Genomic DNA, 9,417 nt, shown 5'->3' on the forward strand with positions numbered 1-9,417 from the left:
CATGACCTGAGTGACTGTTCACTCCTGGAGCAGATCCTTGCCTTCGCCATCCCTTCCAGCTCTTCTCTTGAGCCCCCTCTGCTTGGGTGGGAGTGGCTCTCAGCTCAGCTCCCTCCTACCCCAGCTACAGGAGGATGGAAGTCATTGATTGCAGTAGGGTGTGTGTGAAAGTAGGATGGGTAAATGAAGACAATAAACTATCTTGACCTGGCCTGAAGCTCACAGATTTGGAGCCTTGCAGTGCAGTGCTGACCTCTGAGACCAGAAGTCAGTTTTCCAGCAAATTGCATGGCTCTGGTGGCTGAATGATTAAAAACCTTCAGCAGAGGAGGCTGAATGCCTGCTGATCGTCAGACTTTTATAGATTCCAGGTAAAGCAAAGGTAGGAAGAGAGGCAGGGACCCTGGGCTTGTTTATTTGCCATAATGAGGGGTATTTGGTCATAATTCAATACACTTAGTGCCAAGGTACAGTTTGCAAAAGAACACAGCCATAAAGCAGGTGAGTTCAGAGAAATCCAGAGCTAATACAGAGCTCATGGGGTTATTGTGAGTGACAAGGAATGCAGAAGCAAACACTGGGGTCGCGGTTCCCAACCCCCCCACACACATCCTTTTTTTCTAAGGTAGAGTCTCGCTCTGTTGCCCAGAGTGGAGTGCCGTGGCATGATCTTGGCTCACTGCAACCTCCACCTCCAGGGTTCAAGTGATTCTCCTGCCTCAGCCTCCTGAGTAGCTGTGGTGGTGTGCACCACCACACCCAGCTTAATTTTTGTGTTTTTAGTAGAGACGGGGTTTCGCCCATGTTGGCCAGGCTGGTCTTGAACTCGCGACCTCAAGTGATTCGTCCACCTCAGCCTCCCAAAGTGCTGGGATTACAGACATGAGCCACCGTGCCCAGCCCCCAACCTTTTTTGACTTGTGAACACATTTCGCAGGGAAAAGAAACCCATCTTACCCATCTTGTTTGGAATTTTACAAAAACTTATTTGCAGTAAACCTTGTCTGGCATAAGATAAGGTGAACTGATATAAAACTATTTTATTTTAGAGAAGCATTTCATCAAAAATGCAATAATTCAGATTATGGTCATTTTTTTTCCTTTTTAACCTTATTTTTAATTCTAGAGAAACTTTGATGTGTTCTATAAGACTTTTAAACCAATCTATCAGATAACTTACCTATTGAAAAACGTAAGATGAATTGACACTATTGTCATTTTTATTATTCTCTTATCCTCTTCCTCATTAGCACCTCTCTTCTCTTCTGTTTCCCTCCCTTCCTTCCTTCCTTTCTTTTTTTCTTTTCTTTTCTTTCTCTTTCTCTTTCTTTCTTTCTTTCTTTCTTTCTTTCTTTCTTTCTTTCTTTCTTTCTTTCTTTCTTTCTTTCTTTCTTTCTTTCTTTCTTTTCTTTCTTCTCTCTCTTTCTGTCTCTCTCTCGCGCGTTCTTTTTTCTTTCTTTCTTTCCTTCTTTTTTGACAGAGTTTCACTCTTGTCCCTTAGGCTGGAGTCCAATGGCACAATCCCAGCTCGTTGCAACCTCTGCTTCCCAGGTTCAAGTGATTCTCCTGCCTCAGCCTCCCGAGTAGCTGGCATTACAGACATGCACTACCATGTCTGGCTAATTTTTGTATTTTTAGTAGAGACAGGGTTTCACCATGTTGGCCAGGCTGGTCTCGAACTCCAGACCTTAAGTGATCCATCCACTTTAGCCTCCCTAAGTGCTAGGATTACAGGTGTGAGCCACCACGCCCAGCCCCTTACATTTCTTGGCTGGTATTTCTTTTCCTTTCTGCTGTTAACCAACAGCTATTCTGATGAAAAATTAATCAATATATTGCTAAAACCATAGAGTTTTGATCACTTGATGATCAAAACTGATGCAACTACTAGGACTTTGAGCTATGAGCAGGGGCTGCAATCTCAACATCAGACAAAATAGAATTCAGGCCAGCAGGCATCAAACACGATAAAGACGGACGCTTGGCAGGTCACAGTTCACAATGAAGCAATAACAGTTATAAATACTTTTGTACCAAGAAAGGGATAGGAAATGTATATTTATTTTATAAGCCAGAAACAGTGAGATGCAAGCAGAAATAGGCAAAACCAATAACTGGTCATGAGAACATCATTCTGTGGATAAGACAAGTCAAGTGAATAAAGAAAAAAGTCAGTAAAAAAATAGAACTTAAGGAATATAATTAATAAGGCAGATCTTATGAATAGACATATACACTGTGTATGTATATATACATATGCGTATGTCAAAATTTAATTCCCAATATTAATACAACTTTTTCTCAAGCGCACATGAAATATTCACAAAATTTAATGGTACCTTTGTATGCAAAAAGGCAATAAGTTCCACAAAGGAAAAGTATTGGCTGGGTGCTGTGGCTCATGCCTGTAATTCCAGCACTTTGGGAGGCCAAAGAGGGATAACTTGAGGCCAGGAGTTCAAGACTAGCCTGGGCAACATGGCAAAACCCTGTCTCTACCAAAACTACCCCAAAAAATTAGCCAGGTGTGGGGGTGCACGCCTTTAATCCCGGCTACTTGGGAGACTGAGGCTTCAGAGTCATTTGAACTTGGAAGGCAGAGGTTGCAGTGAGCCAAGATCATGCCACTGCACTCCAGCATGGGTAACAGAGTGACACTCTGTCTCAGAAACAGAAAAGTAAAAATGTTATAATCACTATGATCAGGTGCAACAAAACTAAAAATCTTAACAACATTATTGCTCATGGAAATTGAAATATCTTCTAATCTTAACAATATTATTGCTCATGGAAATTGAAATATCATCTATTAAATACTTGTGGCTAAAAGATAAATTACTAACCAAAATTATAGAATATTTTAGAAATTATGATAATAAAAACACCACATTTTTGAATCTGTGGGCAATATTTAAAATGGTAATTAGAGGAAAGTGTGTAGCTTTAAACACACGCCATTAATCCATAAATTGAATTCCCAAACCAGAAAACTAGGAAAAGAATAGCTTGTTGAAAAAAGTCTGAAAGAAAGCAAAGGGAAAGAAATCAATGAAGTACAGAAGAGAAAAAGAGTGGAATTAAGTCACAAATTCAATCCCAGTTCTTTCAAAAAATTAAACAAAATATGCAAACCACTGGCTAACCCAATCAAAAAAATGAAAAAAGAATCTGCAAATATCCAAAATAAGAATTGACAATGAAGGAAATAACTGTTGAAACAGAAGAGACTTTCAAAGTGGTAAGAGCTACCCTGAATAACTTTATGCAACTAATTTTTAGCATCTCGATGAAACGCGTAAGTTCCTAGGAAAATACCAGTTTAACAAAACGGGTCCAATAGAGACATAGGGCTGAAATAAGCCATAGAAGAAATGAAAAACGTTATCAAGGAGCTGTCAACAAAATCACTAAAAAGGATTTTGCTTTTTTTTTTTTTTTTTTTTTAAAGAGACTTTATTCCAGTAAACATTTTGCAAACCAGGGAGACACCCATTTCGGGGCAAAACAAAGGTGCGATATAAGACAACAAAGAGAGGGGTTGTCTTTTTTGTTTTTTGTGTGTGTTTGTTTGAGACAGAGTCTCTGTCGCCCAGGCTGGAGCATGGTGGTGCGATCTCGGTTCACTGCAACCTCAACCTCCCGGGTTCAAGCGATTCTCCTGCCTCAGCCTCTGGAGTAGCTGGGAATACAGGAGCATGCCACCACGCCCAGCTAATTTTTTTATAGAGACGGGGTTTGGGGTTTCACCGTGTTAGCCAGGATGATCTCGATCTCCTGACCTCTTGATCCACCCGCCTAGGCCCCCCAAAGTGCTGGGATTACAGGTGTGAGCCACCGCGCCCGGCTGAGGGCTTGTCTTTTAAAGAGAAAGATCCCCCTGGGTTCCCACTCTGGTCTACTATGCAAATGAGGGTGCAGACTTGCTTAGCTGTGATTGGTTGACGCTTGTTTAGTTCTGATTGGTCGATGTGGGCCACATTCTGCTGGTGAGCTCCGGGGGCCCTTGATACAGGTGTGAGCAGAACAGCTGTGAACGTCCCAGAGCAAAGCAAAGGTGTGGGTTTCCAGGAATGCAGAGTACGTGTGCGACGTCTGGTCAGCAAATGGCCACTAGGCTCTATTTTGAATTTAGCCCCAGTTGACTCCCCGGGATCCACCTTGAAGGACTGGTTCTTTCGGGGTTCACAGAAAAAAAAGCCGTAAGAATCTCCATGTCCAGATAATCTCACAGAGAAATTCTAGCCAAGCGTCAAGTACCTAACAGACCCAATGCTGCAAAAATTGTTTCAGAGACTTAAAAACAAAGGAAAATGCACAAATTTATACAAAAATGTTAACTGAAAATGTGTCATAGACAAAAGCATAAGCACTAAAGTTATAAAACTCCTAGAAGAGAATATAATAAAAAATGTCCGTGGCCTTGAATTAGGCAAAGACTTTTAGATAGGACACATAAAGTTTGAATCATAAAAGAAAAATTGGATTTCATCAAAATTAAAAATATTTTCTCTTTGAAAAATGTTCTTAAGGAAATGAACGAAAAGGTAAGTCACAGGCTAGGAGAAAATATTTGCACAAAATATATCTAATAAAAGGCTTGTATGCAGAATATATAAAGAATTTTACAAGTCATTACTAAGAAGAAAAAAACATGTAACTTAAAACATGTTAAAGATTTAGACAGATATTTTACCTGAGAAGATGTGTGAAAAGCCCATAAAAGATGTTCAACATCCTTAGTTATTAGTAAAATGTAAATTAAAATGAAAACGGGATACCACATTCCACACACCAAAATGGCTAAAATGTGAAAGACTAGGAAACCAAAGATATAGTAAGCATTTGGAATTCTCCATTGTTCAAAGTATTGAACCATTGGAGGCAAAATGGTTCAATACTTTGGAAAACAATTTTTCAGATTCTTATGAAGTTAAACATTAACACTGTACTATCCAGAAATTTGCTCATAGCTACACATCCAAGAAAAAAGGTATTTCCCCAAGCATTTACCCAACTCCCTTCACATACATGTGCATAATTGTTCATAGTAACTTTACCCATAATAGTAAAAAGCTGGGAATAATCCAAATGTCATCACCTGATGAATGGGTAAGTGAATTGCAGTGTGTCCTGCTGTGGAATACTACTCAGCGATGAAAAAGGAACAAACTACCCTTCCGTGCAACAACCTGGAAGAATCTCAAAGAAAGTTGTGCGCTGAGGGAAAGAAAACAGACTCCAAAGACTGTGCACTATGTGCCCTGTGTGATTAAACTTACTCGAAATTCTAGAAGAAATGAAACTAAAGCGAAGAAATGCAGATTCTTGGTTTTCTGGCGCTAGGGAGAGGCTACTGATAGCAAAGGGCACGAGGGGATTTTCTTGGAGGGAATGAATGTTCTACATTTTGATGTGGTAGTGTTTACACAATTGTATACATTTGTCAAAACTCAACGAACTGATTCACTTAAAATGGGTTTTATTGTATGTGAATTATACCTCCGAGAAACGAATTTTTAAAAAATCTCAAGGCGTGAGCATTGCCATCATCAACATTATTAATGTGAAGACAGTGAATTGATGAAATGACGGGGCAATTTGCAACGTGTGATAGGCACTGAGGTCTCTCTCCAGACATCAGGAAGCTGCGTGTTATCAGATGCCAAAGCTGAACCCACTTGCCCATTAGAGGGGGCAGGAAGCCTGCGAGTCTGTCCTCAGCATGGACAGCAGAGGGCGCTGCGGGGCATCATTGACCTGTAAGAGTCTTCACGCGGAAACACCTTAAATTAATGAGCCCTGCCCAGGCTGGCTGCATCTGGGCCCTTCCTTCCTTTAATTTCTGGTGCTTCACATTAAGCCCACACACGGGCATTAGCGCTGAGTAGTCTTGATCCATTACGCCATTACAGAAAACAAACATGTAGCAATGCAGTTTCACCGGGGTCCTTGTGGAGCTGGTCGTCCTGCTATTGGCGAGGTGTGTACGTCCCATTCCATTGATTCTGAGATCAGGTTTTTCCTCCCAGTGGGAGGTGTAATGAGAGACTCCTCTCCCCTGGCTCCCCTCTCTGGAAGTTTATGTAGAAGTCTCCCCAGGAAAGTGCTTGCAGAACCTCACCACTCTTTACACAGACCTGGTAGGGGCTGAGGTGGGGGAAGCTCTGTTGCACAGACGGGCTGACTCGGGAATGGGCCAGCAGGGAGGGACAGGTAGGGGAGGGACAGATGGCGGCTATGGGGTGGGGACAGATGGGGCATCAGAGGAGACAGAGGCTGTCAGGGAGCTGCGGTCCTGCACATGGGAACCCCTGGCCCAGCCTTCCTCCTGAGGCTCCGGGCCTCTGCTAGTTACTGAGAGGGCACCACTGTGCCCAGGCTGCACCTCCCTGTGGCCTGGTCCCTCCACAAGCTGGAGGAAGGAGGGGGCTGCTCCCTCCCAGCCAGTGCCGAGTGACTGCATACCATACCCAGAAGCCCCACGCTGTATATTCCTGCATGCATGCCCCTGAAACGGTGGCCTTGTGGGTTGCAGAGTGCACGCTGCTTCCGCAAGGAAGAGACAGCTGCTTGCTCCACACCCAGGGGCTCCAAGGCTCAGGCATCCTTGTCGTGGCCCACCCAGCCAAGTGCAGCAAGAGAGGAGGCACCACCCCTACCTATTTCACTGGCGAGGGCAGACCCCCAGGGCTTTCCGGGAGAGGTGCAATAGCAGAGTTCCAGCTTGGGGTGGAGGCTGCGTGTCAGGACCACAGCATTAGCCAGGGTCACAGGGAAGCGAGGCAGAGCCCCTGGGAGAGGTGCCCCGATGTGCTCATGGAGGGGGCTTGGTAGGCACTGGCCTGCTGTGTGAGCAGGTGGAGTGCTGAGGGTCTGATAGCCAGGTGCCCTCCACTGGGACAGTCACTGTGACTGTCTACCCAGATGAATGGGCCTGGGATATCGGGATGTGCATGTATGAACAATCATAGCAAGAACAGTTCTAAGCATATCCTGATTCAACTCATGAACCCTCACCACAAACCCAGAAGGGAAGATGTTATGAATATCTGTACTTGGCATGTGAGTAAAACTAGGGTCAAAAAGTCTAAGTAACTTGTCCAAGGCCACACAGTGACCCTGAGAGAGAAATTGCTGTAGAGCAGAAGTGCGATAGGTATTTTTGAGATCTGATTCACATGCCCTCATTGTAGCCCCCTGACTCCAATTAACTGCCCAGCATCCCACAGGGGTGTCAGATTGGGCTTCTAAGGCTGGGTGGGTTGAGGCGGACATCACACCAGGGCTGGCCCCCTGAAGCAATAGCTAGAGAAATTTATGCGTGTACCACAACTCCAAACTAAAGATAATGAATATGCAGTCTATTCTCATTACATATTCTCTATTTGAAAATTTACCTACTCACTAAAATTTATTTGTAACCCTTAAATCAATACTTGGGGTGCTTTCAAGGTCATTTGCAGAAATGTACAAAGTGGTGACAAATTTGGGTTGCAGGCATGCACATTCCCAACTGAAGTCACACAAGGTCTTTTTCTTTCTTTCTTTCTTTCTTTTTTTTTTTTTTGGAGACAGTCTCGCTCTTGTCATCCAGGTGAGTGCAATGCGCAATCTCAGCTCACCACAACCTCCACCTCCCAGGTTCAAGTGATTCTCCTGCCTCAGCCTCCTGAGTAGCTGGGATTACAGGCACCTGCCACCACACCCGGCTAATTTTTGTATTTTTAGTAGAGACAGGATTTCATCATGTTGGCCAGGCTGGTCTTGAACTCCTGACCTCAGGTGATCTGCCCGCCTCAGCCTCCCAAAGTGCTGGGATTACCAGCGTGAGCCACTGCACCCAGCCACACATGGCCTTCTTGCCTCAATCTGTACTGTGAACAAGTGTCCTTTTCTTGGCCTATGTGATTTCCCATTTAAAATGCCCCCATGTGCCGTGGTGAGGAACTGTCTGGTGTCCTGAGCGTGAGGCGACATGGATACGGGGAAAACACCAGGGTCAGGGCAGCCTCACTGGCACTGGGTGACAGGATGTCGGCCTGGAATTCAGTGTTAATGCAACGACCGTGTGCACTCCGCAAGGTGTCCACAGGAAACACACTCGAGCCTGGCTACGTATGGCTGGTTGATGAAATGCTTCCAGAAGCTCGCAGAAGCCTGACCCTGTGCTTCCTCAGGAGCAAGGGTTCCAGATTCACTAGGTGAGTACTGGCAGCGACTTCATAGAGCTTAACTGCATGAATGCCAGAACAGACTGTATAGATACCCACTATAAATCAGCACCAAAGTGCCTGTACACATACAGCCATGCAGCACTGAACGACAGGGAAATGTTATGAGAAACGTGTCGTGAGGGGTTTTGTTGTGTGAACACGATAGAGTGTGCTTAACGCACAGCTGGAGGGCGGCGCCTGCTGCATACCCAGGCTGCACGTTTGGCTCCCAGGCTGCAAACCTGTGCGGAGAGCGACTGGACTGAACACTGGAACTGAACACTGGAACTACTGTAACGCAGTGGTGAGCATTTGTGTATCTAAACATAGAAAAGGTACAGCCAAAGCCGGGTATGGTGACTCACGCCTGTAATCCCAGCACTTTGGGAGGCCGAGATGGGCAGATCATGAGGTCAGGAGTTTGAGACCAGCCTGACCAACACGGTGAAACCCCATCTCTACTAAAAGTACAAAAATTAGCCAGGTGTGGTGGCAAGTGCCTGTAATCCCAGCTACTTGTGAAGTTGAGGCAGGAGAATCACTTGAACCCGAGAGGCAGAAGTTGCAGTGAGCCGAGATGGTACCATTGCACTCCAGCCTGGGCAACAGGGTGAGAATCCTTTCCAAAACAAAAGAAAAAGAAAAGATACAGTCAAAACATGGTGTGAAAGATGAAGAATGGGACGGTGAGTGGGCACTTAGCACGAACGGAGCTTGCAGGATCGGGCGAGTCAGGGAGGGAGTGGGGAGTGAACTCGAAGGCCCAGGACACGACTGTCATGCCACAGACTTTATAAACACGTGACCTTTATAAAAAAATACTATTCTTTCTTTAATAATAAAATTATCCTCAACTTACTGTAACATTTTTACTTTATATTTTTTTAATTTTTAAAAATTCTGACTCTTTTTCTTTTTTTTTTTTTTTTGAGACAGAGTCTCGCTCTGTGGCCCAGGCTGGAGTGCAGTACTGTGATCACAGCTCACTGCAGCCTTGACTTCCCTGGGTTCAAGCAATCCTCCCAGCTCAGCCTCCTGAGTAGCTGGGACTAAAGGTGTGCCCGGCTACTTTTTGTGTTTTTTGTAGAGATGGGGTCTCACCATGTTTCCCAGGCTGGTCTCGAACTCCTGGCCTCAAGCAATCCTCCTCCCTTGGCTTCCCAAAGTGCTGGGATTACAGGCCTGAGCCAGCATGCCCAGCCAC

The 9,417-nt window shown here is 44.6% G+C and overlaps 1 long non-coding RNA gene across 1 annotated transcript; it reads left to right on the forward strand.

Moving 5' to 3' along the window:
• Positions 1–6,116: 6,116 nt before the first annotated feature.
• LOC108584873 lies at positions 6,117–8,615 on the forward strand. Its single transcript, XR_001900425.3, has 3 exons — positions 6,117–6,140; positions 7,576–7,594; positions 8,083–8,615. It is a non-coding gene; the product is annotated as an uncharacterized LOC108584873 (long non-coding RNA).
• The last annotated feature ends 802 nt before the right edge of the window (positions 8,616–9,417 follow it).

The sequence above is a fragment of the Papio anubis genome, chromosome 4, assembly GCF_008728515.1.
Source record: "Papio anubis isolate 15944 chromosome 4, Panubis1.0, whole genome shotgun sequence".
Taxonomy (NCBI): Eukaryota; Metazoa; Chordata; class Mammalia; order Primates; family Cercopithecidae; genus Papio; species Papio anubis.